The sequence below is a fragment of the Camelus ferus genome, chromosome 11 (assembly GCF_009834535.1).
Source record: "Camelus ferus isolate YT-003-E chromosome 11, BCGSAC_Cfer_1.0, whole genome shotgun sequence".
In the NCBI taxonomy this organism is placed as follows: domain Eukaryota; kingdom Metazoa; phylum Chordata; class Mammalia; order Artiodactyla; family Camelidae; genus Camelus; species Camelus ferus.
Genome location: NC_045706.1, coordinates 26,251,020 through 26,266,346, shown reverse-complemented (window position 1 = coordinate 26,266,346; position 15,327 = coordinate 26,251,020). Strand labels below are relative to the sequence as shown.

The 15,327-nt window shown below is 41.0% G+C and overlaps 1 protein-coding gene and 1 non-coding gene across 7 annotated transcripts in view; one reads left to right on the top strand and one right to left on the bottom strand.

The window, feature by feature from the left end:
- Nucleotides 1-15,327, top strand: part of ENTPD7 (ectonucleoside triphosphate diphosphohydrolase 7) — a 106,567-nt gene that overhangs the window by 57,321 nt on the left and 33,919 nt on the right. For 2 of the 6 annotated variants that reach the window (XM_032491119.1, XM_032491116.1), the window contains exon 1: nucleotides 14,454-15,149. The exons of 2 other annotated variants lie outside the window; for them this stretch is intronic. The gene's annotated coding sequence lies outside the window, so the exon portion shown is untranslated. Of the gene's footprint in view, nucleotides 1-14,453; nucleotides 15,156-15,327 lie in introns of those variants that run through there. 2 more of the 6 variants (XM_032491120.1, XM_032491117.1) reach the window with 1 other exon arrangement.
- TRNAT-AGU lies at nucleotides 453-524 on the bottom strand. Its single transcript has one exon. It is a non-coding gene; the product is annotated as a tRNA-Thr (tRNA).

The window sequence follows — 15,327 nt, the reverse complement described above, 5'->3', positions numbered from 1 at the left end:
TCCTTTTGTGATAAGACCGCTCAGAGAGCTGAGTCTGAGACGCTCACTGGTTCAAGAACAATGCCAGCAATTCCCAGGCCTGAGCACCACCTCCCGGGCCGTGACGTCGCACAGGTGCTACGCTAGCACTGTAGGCTCGGTTGAGGAACACGGGCGATTTCACCACTCCTTCTGCCCGGCTTCTTCAGTCTCTCTTTACTAGAGCATGGTGGCACACGTCTCCCCAGTGTTCCAGATCTGTCTTTACTCCCTGTTTTACTGAGATGATGATGTAATTGTGAACTTTAAAAAAAAAAACTGTTTATAACTTTTCCTTAGTTAAGGAAGAAGTTTTTCTTTTTCTCTCTAAAGCTTAGCCTTTTTCTGGGCCTCTGGGTTTTTTCTTTTTTCTTTCTTTTTTTTTTTTTTTGAGGGGGGTGGTTTAATTAGGTTATTTATTTACTTAATTTAAATGAAGTTACTGGGTATTGAACCCAGGACCTTGTGCATACTAAGCACACATTCTACCACTGAGCTATACCCTCCCCATGGGCCTCTGGTTTTTTGGGGTTTAGTTTTCTAACTTTTTTTTTTTAACTGGCCTATTCCTATTCAGCAGTGGTTATTTAACCTTTGGGTCTCAACCTTTGGGAAACTAATGAAGCTACAAATCTTCCCCCACCTCCTGCCCCCGTGAAGGCACAAAATGGTGTATGTAATTTCTGAATTTGCAGAATCTCTGAATGTGAGTTCAGGGCCCCTTAGGGATCCATTAACTTCAGGTTAAGAACCGTAGGTCTCACCAAAAGAAACCCACTCAATTCTGCTAGGGTGCTAGTTCCTTTTACTGCCAAACTACTTCACTAATGAGCTCTACCTGGCACGTCCTTTCTCTCCTTAAGCTCTACATTTTCACTCCTTTATTCAGAGATTACAAATGACCTTTCCAAATCCTATAGTCTTTTTCTTATTCCCATTTTTCTTGATTAAGAGATAACACTTGCCGCCTATTAACCCATTCCTCACTGAAACTTTTTCCTAGCTTCAGGAACCACTCTTTTCTACTGTTTAGACTTCTGAGTCTTCTGCACTTACCTACCCACTGAAAGGGAGCATTCCTAAAGGTTTAATGCTGCTTGATCATCCTTAATACTTTAGAGAACTTTAACATACCAAATCTGTTTTCCTCGTTGGAGCCCTATCCATATTTCCCTTATTGCATATTTTTAAACTGAAATTTACACATGAACATTCAAATGCCTGGCACTGTACTTGAAGCTGGTGATACAGAATAGACAGAGTCCATGCTCTCATGGAGTTTACTTTTTAATGGAGCGAGAGGGATAGACCAGTAAAAATATTGGTTATCTGTAGATACTATGCTGATAACTAAATAGGGAGGTGTTATAATGTGTGATTAGGTGACTGCATTTGTATGATCAGGAAAAGCTTGAAGAGATGACACTATGGCAAGCTCTGAATGACAGGCAGGAGCTCATTATGGCCAAGAGCAGAGCATTCCAGGAGAAACTGTAGGTACAACAACCCTAAGGTGAGAACACGGTTGGTGTATGAAGGAACAGAAAAGTCAGTGATGCTGGAGCATGGTGCGTGGGGTGGGGTTGGGGGAGTGATAAGAGATGGGGTTGGAAAGATGAGCGGAGGGTGAATATCCTCCTTAATTTCTGATTTAGCACGTCCATTCTGGGCTCAGCCTTTCCACTCCCCACCCCAGCCAATTTCTCCACAATTTTTCTTTTCTACCCAATCAAGTCTCTAAAGCTGGGAATTGTCCTTGACTATCCCCTCAGAATTATTCTGAAATAGTCTTTGGTTGTTGTTGTTCATGCTCTCCTTTTCCTTCCTATTGATGTTATACTTTGCTAGTGTCTGATCATCTTATGTCTATAATGTGATAACCTTTGAAAGGCCTCCCTACCCTTGGAGTCTCCTGGCTTCCTCAGTATTTTGATTCCCTGCCTTCTAGGGATATGGTAGAATTGTTCTTCCCATCTCCTTGAAGATAGGCATGGCCATGGGATTTGCTTTGGCCCAGGAAGTGTGAGAGAAGCCTGAGAGCCACACAATAACTTCGCCTGCCACATCGCTGGTGATGCTCAGATGGTGGAGGCACCATCAAGCTGGGGCCAAGTGAGAATGATGAAGCAGAGTCACCTACCTGCCGCCCTCTTCCTCCCAGATGGACTTTCAGCGTGAGTAAGAAGTTGTCATTTTAAAATACAGATTTTAGGATTATTCCCTACCATGACATAGTCTAGCCCAGTGCTTCTCAGACTTTAATGTGATGTTAAGTCACCTAAAGAATCTGTAAAAATGCAGATTAGAATTCAATAGGTCTGGGTGGGGGCTGAGATGCTGCAGTTCTGACAAGCTCCCAGGTGATGCTGATGGTGTGATAACCCTGGACCACACTTCAAATAACAAGGACCTTACCCATCCTCTCCGATACAGCCTCTCAACACATCTACACACACTCCATCCTACATCTCATCAGCACTTACACCTTCCTAAAAGACAAACAAATCAGCAAGCAAAGAAACACCTTTCTTGGTGATATTCTTTATAAAACCTCACTAGCTTCTCACACCTGAAACGCATCAGTCAGGCACTGTAGAATCTTAATTTATGTTCTTAGGACAGTTGTTTCCCTGTTCTCCCATCTCCTGTCATTTTCTTTTCTGCATCTATCTATGAGATCACTAGTTGTCTCAATATCATCTCATTTATTTTCTTTAGTAATAGAAATCCCACGTTTTAGCTTGGGCATATGGCTTCCTAGAAGTCCTTATTTTCCCCAGCTTCTTTGCTGCTAGCATTGTCTGTGTGACTGAGTTCTGGTGAACGGAATGTGAGTATAAGTGACATGAAACATCTGGGTTCTGCCTTTAAAAGGAAAGATTATGTCCTCTTTGAGTATTTCCCTCATTTTCTCCCTTCTTGTTGTCTAGAGTAAAGACCCAAAAGATGTCAATCATTTTTGGCCATGAGGACAAGGCCTATACCTTAGCAGGTGGCAGAGCAAAAGGTAGGGGAAACCTGCTGCCTTGTGGATTAAGCAGTCCCTCTGGACTCTGCGCATCCTGGTACATGAGAGAACTTGTTTAAGAAATTGCTGTCAGTCTGAGTCTTCATTACAGCAGCTGACTTATGTCCTTTCCAACACATGCTCTTTCCTAGAATGGATTTCTCCTTTTGTCCTTATTGAAATCTCATTCTTGAAGGTCCAAAACAGGTTCCACTACTTCTTCCAGCTTACATTATCCTGTTTCCCTGAACTCTCATTGTACATGACCGGGCATGAGGTATGAATATAATATAGAATGAGATTGAGTCTGGCAGCCACACATGAAAATAAGACTGATTTCTTTACAATCACTTAAAGAGAAATTGATTCCTGAATTATCTAAAATAGACCATAAGAGCTGTAGGAATTCAGAGAGGGGGCAATCAGTAAGGACTGAAGGCGTGAAAAGAGATCATTATATATTTTAGCAATTTCAAGCTGGCAGGTGTGTACAGGAAGACTTTCCAAGGGGGTTGTGGGGAAAAATTTAAGCAAGTCAATTTATTGTTCCTCATCTTCTGCATCTTTTCTAAAACTCATCGTCCTGAGAAAGCAGATGAGACAGCACTCCTTTCCTTCCTCCCGTTTCCCAATCTGTCTTCCCACCTTATGAAGGACAAATGTGCCTTCACCCGTCCTTCATCTTGTTATAATTTGTATGTCAGGTGCGTAGAAACCTCCAAGTAGCCAAACAACCAAAAGGGCATCTTCTTTTGGAACTTTGGTTGCATCATCCTTTAAGCAATAAACTGTTTCCCTTTGAACTTTTTTTTTTCAGGTGGTGGTAATCACACCACATTTTTTTGTTTTTTGTTTTTTAATATTTCTTCTAAAGGATCTTATTTCTAAAAGAAAAAAAAAGGCAAAACAAGGGAAATCACTACTTTTGATCAGTCTAAGAAACAAGCATAATGTTATCTCTGGCTCGCAGGCAAAAATCTGAAAAAATTAGCTTTACCAGTTCTTGTCTAGTAGGAAGTTTCAGTTCATTTCATACTCAAATTGAGTTGTTGAAACAGACACAGAAAATATTATTTGATTTGGTAAATCCATATTTATTATTATTTGGGCACAAATTTCCTCACTGCCACTCATTTCCCCTTCATTTATGTGTTACCATTATATCCTTATTGCCTTGACAGAAACATGTCATAAGTTGCGTAAGTGACCCCCCTAAATAATTATTTTTACACCATTTTGTAAACCCTGTACCTACTAGTCATATAATACCTTCTCTTCTTTTTGCTGTTTTTTCCACAAAGTAGATAAAACTACACTCTTAAAAGCATCTACTTATGTACCTGTTAAGATAAAAGTGTTCCCAAAATAGAATCTAAGATATAACACCTGAAACTTTAGGAAACCGTTTCATTTAATTAGAATTTAGTATTTCCATCTTAGATGGTGACATATTCTTTTAATTCTGACAGATGTATAATTTTAAACTTACAGTTTAAATCTTGAAATGAAATTATAAACCTGTATATAATATTTTTATTATACCAATTTCTGCCCATCTGTAATGTCTTCTTATGGCATTTTAACATGACATAAATACTTGAAATAGGTCTTTGGTCACAACAATAAAAATCATGAAGCACACATTTTTAAGGGGGTTTTTAGCTCCAAAACCAAAATACCTCTAAGCTAAAGAGAAATAAGAACAATTAATCATCACTTGATAAGTCTTTTGGGGGTTATTTCCAGAGAATGAGAAAATGATTACTCCAATGAGTAACACATCCTTTTGCAAATGAGATGGTTTCTAATCCTTTAATAAATTTTAAGGGAATGGAAAAATTGTGAGAAAGATTTGGCAAAATTCCATCCACTCATTTATTTGTGTAAAAAGGTTCTTTGGTATCTACCCATAATAACAAAAAACAGGAATAGAATGGGTGGTGAACTCTATCTCACTTTACCAAAAAGTTATCCATGATGTAATTTAAAATGTTTTTAAAGCCCCCATCCATCTATTAAGAGGTACAGTCCAATAAAATTTTACTTTTTATGCAGGCAGATATTCATCACAATTTTATTTATAGTTATTTTGCTTTCATATCCCAATTCAATTATTATTTCCCTGATCCTCCTGACTTGATCAGTTCCCCCATCATATGTCTCAGGTCCTCTGGTAGAGTTTAGATAATTGTAATTTTGCATGTGTTTATAAAATTATTTCATTAATAACTATATCACTGGTAGACGGTAAGCCCCATCAGGAAGAAGTATCTTTTTTACTTTCTTTTTCCCCCTGTACCATTACATTTCCAGAGTAGCATAGTACCTGGAACAGTGTAAGTATTTGGTAAAGTTTATTTGAATAAATAAATAATAAATGAGACACTCGTGGGTCTTGGGCCTGAGCCGGTATTTCTCCCCTTAGGTGGTGGCAATAACTCATCCACTAAGTTCCAGTTCCTTCATCCCCTCCCCCCAACCCAAGGCCTAACCGTCTCAGGTGTCCTGCAGTTGTAACCAGGGACGCTACCCAACAGGGTGCTAGCAAAACTCATCCCTATCCTAACCATCGCCTTGATTCTGGGAAGCTGTCTTGGAAGCAACAAGTCCTACAGTGAGTTCAGAAACCAGGACTGGAAAGAGAGCCCCATCACTACTTTGTAAGAGTTTACTAAAAGGTAGTGAGACTACGAATTAGTTTCTTCCTCTCCTTTCCTTTCTTTCCTTCCTTTCTTTCTTACCGGTGGTTCTCAAGGCACCCAGAGGACTGTTAGACATGCAAATTTCTAGACCCTGTCTTAGACCTATCAAATCATACCTCTGGGAGGGAGGCATGGGACTCTGCATTTTCCAAGCTTTATCTCTGATTCATCTTGCTGTTGCCTCAGTCCTGATGGTCAGAAAAGGAGAAGGAGGAGGGCAGCACAGGGTAGCTGAAGTTTCATGACTCATCCAAGCTTCCATTATTTCATTTATGAAATGATAATGGTAATAATGTAACATCATTGGATAGTTTGAGGATTCAATCAGAAATAGAGTGTTAAGTTCTTACTATACTATCAGGCATAGAGTTAGAACTCAACAAATGTCGGTTACTAGTACTATTATCATAACTATTGTTATCTGTTTTTCTTTATGACTGTCTATCTACCCATTGCAGAAATCAACGGCATCATGTTACCTAACTGCCAGTCAAGAAAGAAGATGCCCATAACTAGTTACTGTCCGTTGCTTATTTGTACAATCAACCTGTTACCAGACTAGAGCATCAAATTTGGGGTGTTTCACAAATAAGCCTTCTTTTCTCTTAACCATAATATCCTTATTTCAGATCCATGTCATGTGTGACCTCAGTTATTGTACGAACTTTGTATCATAAAAAATAGATTTAAACATTTTAAATTTCTTCATTAAATTTGCTGGAATTGCAAAACTTTCCTTGAATATTATCAAAGAATGTAATGGTCTGTTGTCCTTGACATACAAAGAAGATAAGCCATCTGCAGGGGATGAGACTTGGGTTATTTATCTAAGTTGATGTGATGTATTTTTAATGCTCTGTGGTATTGAATCCTTTATAAATATGAGATGTATTCTCAAAGCAACCAGTCAGTTATGGAGGCAGCAAACATCATCAACAATAAAAACATCATCATTAGCAAAAACAGCAGATGTGGGCCTCAAATCCATGAACCTTGCAGCCCTGAATTATATGTGTGATTTCACTGGCTGTTCTCCAGGTCCATTTTTTACTCTTTTTACTACATTTTTTTCTTACTCTTTTTAACTACAGATACATCCCTGACCCTCTTACCTTGTCTTCTGCCTTATTCAATGCTCATTTCTTCATTGCCTCCTTTTAATCAGCCAAGTTTTTCTCTTCACCAGTTGGTTTTTCTTGCCTTTACAGCTTACTCATGACAAACTAGCATATAAAAGTCTTGGCATTTACATTAACTGCACCAAAAGAAATAATCAAATATTTTACGAAGTGGAAAGTTATGCCTGCAGTGACGGAGGTAAATTGTTTCGCTTTTGGATTTAATTCCCTCCCTTTGAGAGTTGCTTAATGGGCTTCTGTCATATGTGTGCCCAGCACTGTGCTAAGGGGCTGTGAGGAATGAGGAGAGGCAGAGAGTGCAGAAAGAGGAATAAGCATCAGTCCTTGTCAAGAAACTTGCAATCGCTGGTGAAAAGGCATCATGCATTACACAACAACAATGATAACAGCGAACTTTTATGAAGGACTTACTATGTGCCAGCCAAGGTATATATTATTTCTTTTAATCCTATTTGGTTGTGTATTAGTTATCTACTGCTCCATGAACAAATTACTACAAAACATCATGGCTTAGAACAACAATAAACACTCATTATTGGTTTCTGTGAGTGAGGAATTTGTGGCTTAGATGAGTGGTTATGGCTTAGGGTATCGCATGAAGTTGCAGTCAAGATGTTAGCTGTGGCTACAGTTATCTGAAGGCTTGACTGGGGTCTTCATGACATAGCAGCACATGGTACCACATCCCTAGCAAATTATTGTCTGTCTTTTTGATTATAGTCATATTAGTGGGTATATAGTAACATCTTGTAATTCTAATTTGCATAGCCCTAGTGACTAATGATGTTGAACACCTTGATTGCTTATTTGCTATCTGTATACCTTTTTTTGGTGAAGTGTCTAAATCTTTGGGACGTTTATAACTGGGTTTGTTTTCTTATTATTCAGTTTTGAGGATTATTTTTATGTTCTAGATACTAGTCCTTTACTGGGTATGTTATTTGCAAATATTTTCTCTCCCACTGTGTGGCCCATCTTTTCCTTTTTCTCACAGTGTCTCTCGAAGAATAAATTTTAGTTCTGATGAAGATCAATTAAGTTTTTATTTCATAGATTGTTCTTTTGTTGTTGAATCCAAGAAATTTTTTCGAAGCCAAGACCACTAAGATTATTTTCTCCTGTTTTTTCTTTTACAAGTTTTATAGCCTTAGCACTTATATTTAGGACTAGGACCTATTTCAAGTTAATTTTCTTATGTGATATGAGGTTTTTCTTGTTGGCTGTCAGTTTTTTATTTAACAATATTTCTCTGAGATCTTCTTATATCAGTACATGAAAAGCTTCCTGACTTAGTTTTAGGGTCAAATTTCTGTTCTGATGGAGCTTATATTTTAATTGCAGGAAGATAGACAATAAAACATATTGTATGTAAAAATGGTGATATAGCAAGGAAAATGGTGATATAGGAAGTGTGAGTGGGAAGGACAGTTATGATTTTAAACAGGGTGGTTGGGGGAGTCTCACTGAGAAGTTAATATTTTAATGAAGACTGAAGTACGTAAGGATCCAAAGCACTGACTGGTAAGGAGAACAGATGTATAAAAACTCTGGCAGATGTAACACCAATTATAAAAAACTTAAATCAAGAGAGAGCCTGTCATGTTCTAGAAACAGTAAGGAGGGTCCTGTGGCTGGAGTAAAGTCAGTGAAGGGAATGACTGAGAAATGAGGTTAGAGATGTAAGAGATATGTGAGTTGTAGGTTATGATTAGGGCTTTTCCTCCGAGATGAGAAGCCACTAGAGAGTTTGGAGGAGTGCCATGATCTGGCTTATACTTGAAAGGATCCCACTGATCATGTGTTCAGAATAGACTATTGAGGGCAAGGGTAGAGGGAGAAAGACCAGGTAGGAGGCTACTCCAATAATTCAGTAAGAAATGATAATAGTTTAGACCAGGGTGGTAGCAGTGAGGTTAGTGAGAAATGACTGGCTTCTGGAAACATTTGTAAGGTAATGCTGACAGGCTTTGCTTATGGACTGAATGGGGGTATGGGAGCAAGAGAAGGATTAAGAGTAACTCCAAGATTTAGGGCCTGAATATTTGGAAGAATGGAGTGATTTTTTACTCCTTTTATTAACATAGTGTGTCATCAAACATTTTAATCTTTGCCAGACTGGTAATTGAAAACACGATGTCTAATGTAGTTTTTCCCCCTAGATTTTAGTTGTGAAAATTGTCAAATATACAAAAAATTGAAATAATGGTACCCATTTCATACTGACTTAAACTTAAACTTTATATTTAAAAATATAAGATATTTATTAGCTCAAATAATTGGCTATCCAGTGATAGAATGGAACTTGAATTTCATTTGACTCAGTAGCTTACCCATGTCGTCAAGAATTTAGGGAGCAGTGGGTAGAGAGAGAGAGAGTGAGAGAGAACATCTCCCTCATACACTATCTAAGAAAAGCAAATGATTTTTTATTTGCCCCAGAAATTTTGTCTCTTTATCTGGAATTGGGCTGGATGTCCACTCCTGAAAAAATAGCTGTGGCCAAGAGATGGGGTTTTGCCCAATACCTTAGACCTGGTTTGCACGTCACACTTCTAGAGCCAGGGTGGGGTCAGCATCCTCAAATACACATGGGCTACGCATGGGGAAGGCACCCACACCTACATAAAATCAGAATGGATACCAAGAGAAGGGGATCAATGCCCTTCTACCCAGGACTCCATCCCAAGTACTATGGGCATTTTAAAGTTTGGCATACTGCACCCCACCTCCCTAGCTGGCATCTCTGAAGAGTGACCTTTCATTTCTCCAGATGACCTGTGGCATTGATTTTCTACGTTTGTCAAATTTTCAATCATTCTACTTGTTAACTCATGTCCTACTATTGCTGTCATCTTTTTGCACTGCTATGCCTTCATTTCTCAAGGTACTTCAACACACGGCTATAGTGTTATCAGACTTTTACTGAAAGTTTGGGGTCGTGGAGGAGATTATAATGTAGTATAGAACTCAAAATCGAACTGTAGATGTCAATGCTGTTATCTGAAATTTCCCTGACCACTTTGCCTTGGGGACTCGTGATTTTAAAATATGTCTGCAAACTGATGCTTCTCCCTTCAAAAAGTAGAGCCTCAAAAACAAACAAGCAAACAAAGAACAAAAACATAAAGAAAAAACACAAAAAACAAACGAAAAGAAAAAAAAAAGAAAATGGAGCTTCACTGCCCTAACCTTGAATGTGGATTGGGAATTAGTGACTTGCTTTTAACAAATGATATGTGGCAGAAGTGAAGATATGTGACTTCTGAGGCTAGGTGGCAGAAGTGAAGATATGTGACTTCTGAGGCTAGGTCATAACAAAGTAAAGCTTCCACCTGGCACTCACACACTCTCTCTGCCTCTGTCTCTGTCTCTCCGTCCCTCCCTCTCCCATCACTCTGGGAGAAGCCAGCTGCCATGTCATGAAGACACTCAGCATCCCTGGGGAAGTCCCACATGAGAAGGAACTGAGACGTTCCACCGACAGACAGCATCAATTTGCCAGCCATGCAACTATGCCAACTTAGAAGTAGATACTTTAGTGCCAGTTAAGACTTCAGATGACTAGAACCCCAGCTGACATCTTATTGCAACCTCACGAGAGACCCTGACCCAAGCTGCTCCTAGTTTTCCGACCCATGGAAACTGGGAGAGATAATTTGTGGGGGTTTTGGGGGGCAGAGTGGGGGAAAGTAATTAGGTTTATTTATTTGTTTGTTGATTTATTTATTTTTAATGGCAGTACTGAGGATTGAGCCCAGGACCTCATTCATGCTAAGCATGCACTCTACCACTGAGCTATATCCTTCCCCCTGGGAGAGATAATTTGTTATGCAACTGTAGACAAATAATACAGGGACTCTCTCGTGGGCCATTCTCTTCAGTCTCACCTGCCACTACCTGTGTGGGTCCCTCATCTTTCTTTTATCTCTTTTTCTTTTTTCTTTACTAGAACTCCCCAAATCCAGTCTCTAGAGGGAATGCTCAAAATTCCTGTATTTTATTATGCAGAGTAATTGAAGTCTTCTTGGTCTAAACCTCACCCATCTAGACTAAGCCCAGGGGATCCCATTTTCCCTAACCAAGCATACTCATTATGGTCCCCAAACCTAGATATTTTGTCTTCCTACCAGGCCAGCTGGTACCAGGTCAACTCAAACAGCTGCTAGCTCTTTTGTTTTTCCAACAAATGCCAGCGTTTAAAACAATTAGTCTTGCCCTAATAGAAGTAAGCATGAGCAAAGTGCTACAAGAGCAGAGAAGAAGCACCTAAGCACCTGACTAGGGGAGCTCATAGAGAGGTCACATTTGAGCTGAGTTTTGAAGGATAAGTAGGAGTTTATTGGTAGAGAAGTGAAAGAATGTCATTCATGCAGAAGTAATAACAAGCACAAAGGCTCAGAGGTGGGAAAAGGCATAATTCTGAGAACTGTAAATATGTCAGGGTGGTGTGTGAGAATACCTGTTGAGGAGCCTGGATGGTGTTGGGTCTAGATTGTATCAGCGGTGTGAGTCACATGTATCAGTTAGGAGACTACAGGTAACAGAATCCCCTGATTAAACTGACTTAAAAATAAGAACAATAATGAATTTAGTATCTCAAATAATAAATCCATAAGAACGGCTGTTCCATGTTGATTAACTTCGCAGCTTAATGATATTATCAAGGACCCAGGTTTTTTCTATATTTCTATTCTGTTATTCCCAGATTTGTCACCCCTCTCCCCGTGGTTGTAAGATGGTTACAGCAGCTCCAGGTATCCTTAAGATTACTTCTGGAGGTAGAAGAGGGGCCTTCTCTTCTCTGTCTCATTATATAAACTTTTTTTTATTGACATGCTCTTTTTAAGATGGAGAAAACCTTTCCCAGAAATGTTTTCCCTCCTCTTCCCACTCCTCCCAGCAGTTGACTTCCCTTTGGTATCACTGGCTTGGACTGCATCATATGTCCAGGCTCAATATTTGGTAAGGGAATAGGCCACCATGATTGACTTAGACCAGTCACTGTTTACTCCCTAGGGCTGAGGCTGGAGCTTAGCACTCTTTAAGCACATGTCCAAGCATAGCAGTGTGTTTACTAGAATAAAACTGGGATTCTGTAAACAAGGTGGAAGATAAATTGTTGGGTTTTTGGGTAGGCAGCAGCAGAATCTGCCACACCATGCCAAGGAATTTGGACTATATCCCATTGGGCTGTGAAACCACAGAAGGATTTTAAAACAGGAAATAGCATGATTATATTTCACTATGTCAAACAGAGGCGTACTCAGGAGGGGCGTGGGTCTGGAGGCAGGGCCACCAGTTGGAAGATTTTGTCAGAAGATATTAGGATTTTAGGCACTTGAATTAAGAACACCTAGTGACTAACTGGATGGAATGGGAAAGGAAGGAGAGGGAATAGATTCAAGAATGACTTGCAGATTTCTGCCTGGGTGAATCACAGGATATTTCATCAAAGCTGGGAATATGAATGGAGGAGGTTTGAGTGGATATGGTGAAAGTGGAGAAACAGTGAGTTTGGTCTTGGAAAATGAGGTACCTACAAGATACAATAAGAGAGATCAGTAAACTTGGAAGAGGGAGTGAAGACCACATTAAGCCCCGTTAGAGGCTATGGCAGGATGGAATGTGGAAGGAGAACTGATGGGGAGAAATAAAGCCATGCAGACAACTAACACCTAGAGTGGTACTGGTTTGACCAATTTTGCTCAGGGCTGGGAAGAGTCAAGGACTTCTTGAGAAAATTGCAAATGTGATTGTAGACAAGTTTTAAAAAGCAGTTAAAAACCTGTTTTGAAATATGGATTTCTGTAATTTGTTTCAACATGTTGAATTACAACAAATGAGATGGAGAAATGATCTCAACCCATTTTTTGGCCTCCTGACTGGAAACCTCAGAACTCAGCCCTGTAAGCTGTTAATCAGATAAGCACTACAGGCTTCTGTAAAAAATCATGCTTTACAAAAGCCTGAGGCCTTATGGACTTTTGAAGGAAGTATTGCCCAAACCAGAAGGGACAAAGAAAGCATAATAAGAAAGTGTTGGGATTAAAATACAGGTTTCTTTTCTGTTTTATAACAGTAGTTATGTAAATTAGATGTTTCAAAGCACCTTCAAGTTCTAAATTAATATAGTTTGTAAATCATGTGAATTAAGTACTGTTTAAAACATACATAGGAATTTTATTCCCACTGAAAAACACTCATTTAGTGGAACACTGGAGTTTGAAATATATATAGATTAGACTTAGAAATGCACAATTGGCAGGCAACTTCAAAAAAAATTCCAAAACATTTCTTGAGTTTTTTCCATGTCTGCCTTGTTCCAGGTACTGAACTGGGCTCTGGAATAATAAAAACACCTGATATTTGTATATTTGTGTGGTTAACCCTAACTTTATGCAACTGTTCTACTCAATGTGGTTTCTGGTGACCTGGATAAAACATAACACTTGAAGCAGAGTAGGGATTGAGGGAAAGAGCAGAGAATTGAGAATTGAAGGAGAAAAGCAAATTGGGAAACTCAGCCAGGCTGGGAGGGTAATGGAGGGAAAAAGCAAGTCATGAGAGACTGAATACAAACTGGCTAAAAATGGCCAGACCACATACGACAATTAGAACTCTACACCACAACCTCTGCAGAGATCTCATCCAGAACTCTGATGACTGGTCAATGACTGTCAGCTTCCCTGGTTTTCGCCCCTGCCCTTCCAACTCAGGACCAATAGGAGAAAGCCATATATACTCCCCCAAAACAATCACATAAGATGCCTTGCTTCTAGTTAGCCTGCCTCCAGCTTCCCTATGTCAATACTCTCAAATCAGTGCACATATGAAATCTTCCCTTTTTTGTTTTTCCACCTTAAGCTTTCCTACTCCCCTGACAGTCTTTAAGTCTGTGCCAGACGCCAAGTGATAGTGGCTGTCTTGTTTTGGCAGGCACAGAATAAATAACCTCTTTTTCTTCTCATCCGGGTCATTTATTTTCACGGTCATTCATTTACTTTTTTTTTTTTAAGTCATGTATTAGTTGTATTTTATGTGCCAGGCAGTGCCCATCCCTGCCTTCAAGGATACTCTATTGGGACAAACATTTATAAAACTATAATTGTAATTCAGTTTGGTAAGTGAAACAGTAGGCATCAGTAAAGGAGTGTAGGTCAAGGAAGGCTTTTAGGGGAGATGACCCTTAAGCCCAGTGATAAGGGATGAAGACTACCTGGCCTGGCAGAGGCAGGGAAGGCTATTCAAGGCAGGTGGAGGGCTGAAGGAGGCAAAATGAGCAAAGCCCAAGAGGGCGCAAACCACAGAGGTCCGTTGCTGGAGCATAAGGGAGGTGAGGAGCAGCAGAAGGTGCTGCGTGGGCAGGTCGTTCGTGGACGGCCGTGTGTGTGTGTGCGTGTGCTCGCGCGCGCGCGCGCCACGTTTGTAAGGACTTAGACTTTATCCTGTCCAAGCGGCTTCCTCTTGGAAATGAGAGAAGCAGCTGGTGTGAGCAAGATAGAAAAACAACATTCAGGAAACATTACCTTTGTATGTATTACTGTAAGGTCGGGGAGGCCAGGGACGCAGCAGCTCATAATGTCTGGCACACAGTAGACAGTCAATGAATGTTGAATGTATGGATATAAACACTTCCGTGTAGTCGTCATTATCCCCAATTTATGTTTTTATTTTGTTTTTTTCCTCACATGGGATAAGGCAATGAATCGCTTTGGGAGGCTGTGGGGAAGGTTTGAGGTGGGAGAACTGCCATTCTGGTGGGCAAGGTTTGTGGGCACAAAACCTCCAGTTGGCTGTAGGCAAGGTATTCACTTCTGTCGCGGATACCCCCAGACCCACCCACTAGAACGGCTCTGTCCTGGAAGCAGCTAGAAGAGAACTCACGCCGCCGAGAGGGCAGCGGCTGCAGAGCACCCCGAGGAGGCCGGGAACCGCTCACCTGTGAAAACATTGCCGGCCCCTCTAGGCGGAGCCAGGCCACAACGCCCTTCCGGATTGGACGCTCTCGAAATCCCGGGGCGGGCATTAAGGCCGAGTGCTCTTGGGGATTGGCCATCCTGACAAATGGACGTGCGGCCGACGGAGTTGGTTTCCCCGCGGCTCCAGCGGGGTGGAGGGCGGGCCCCTTTCTCGGTCCCCTGTCAGTCATTGGCTCCCTGCGGTTTCCTTGGGGACGTGGCGCCGCCGGCGGCTCAGGCCTCCTTCCGGCTGGGTTAGAAGCCGCGGAAAGCACCTTCGGACCCAGCAGAGCGGTGCTGAGGGAGCCGGCGGGCTTCTCGACCCGTGAGTGTGAGCAATGGAGGGCTGCGGGGCAGGGAGGGGCAGGGAGGGAAAGCAGGGACCCCCATCCCCACCACTTCTGACGGCGAGTTTCTCGAGGATGCCGCTGGCCCTCTAGAACGTCCGGCTCCCGGGGAGTCCGGGTGGGATTCACTGGGCCCCAGGAATTAGAACGGATGGA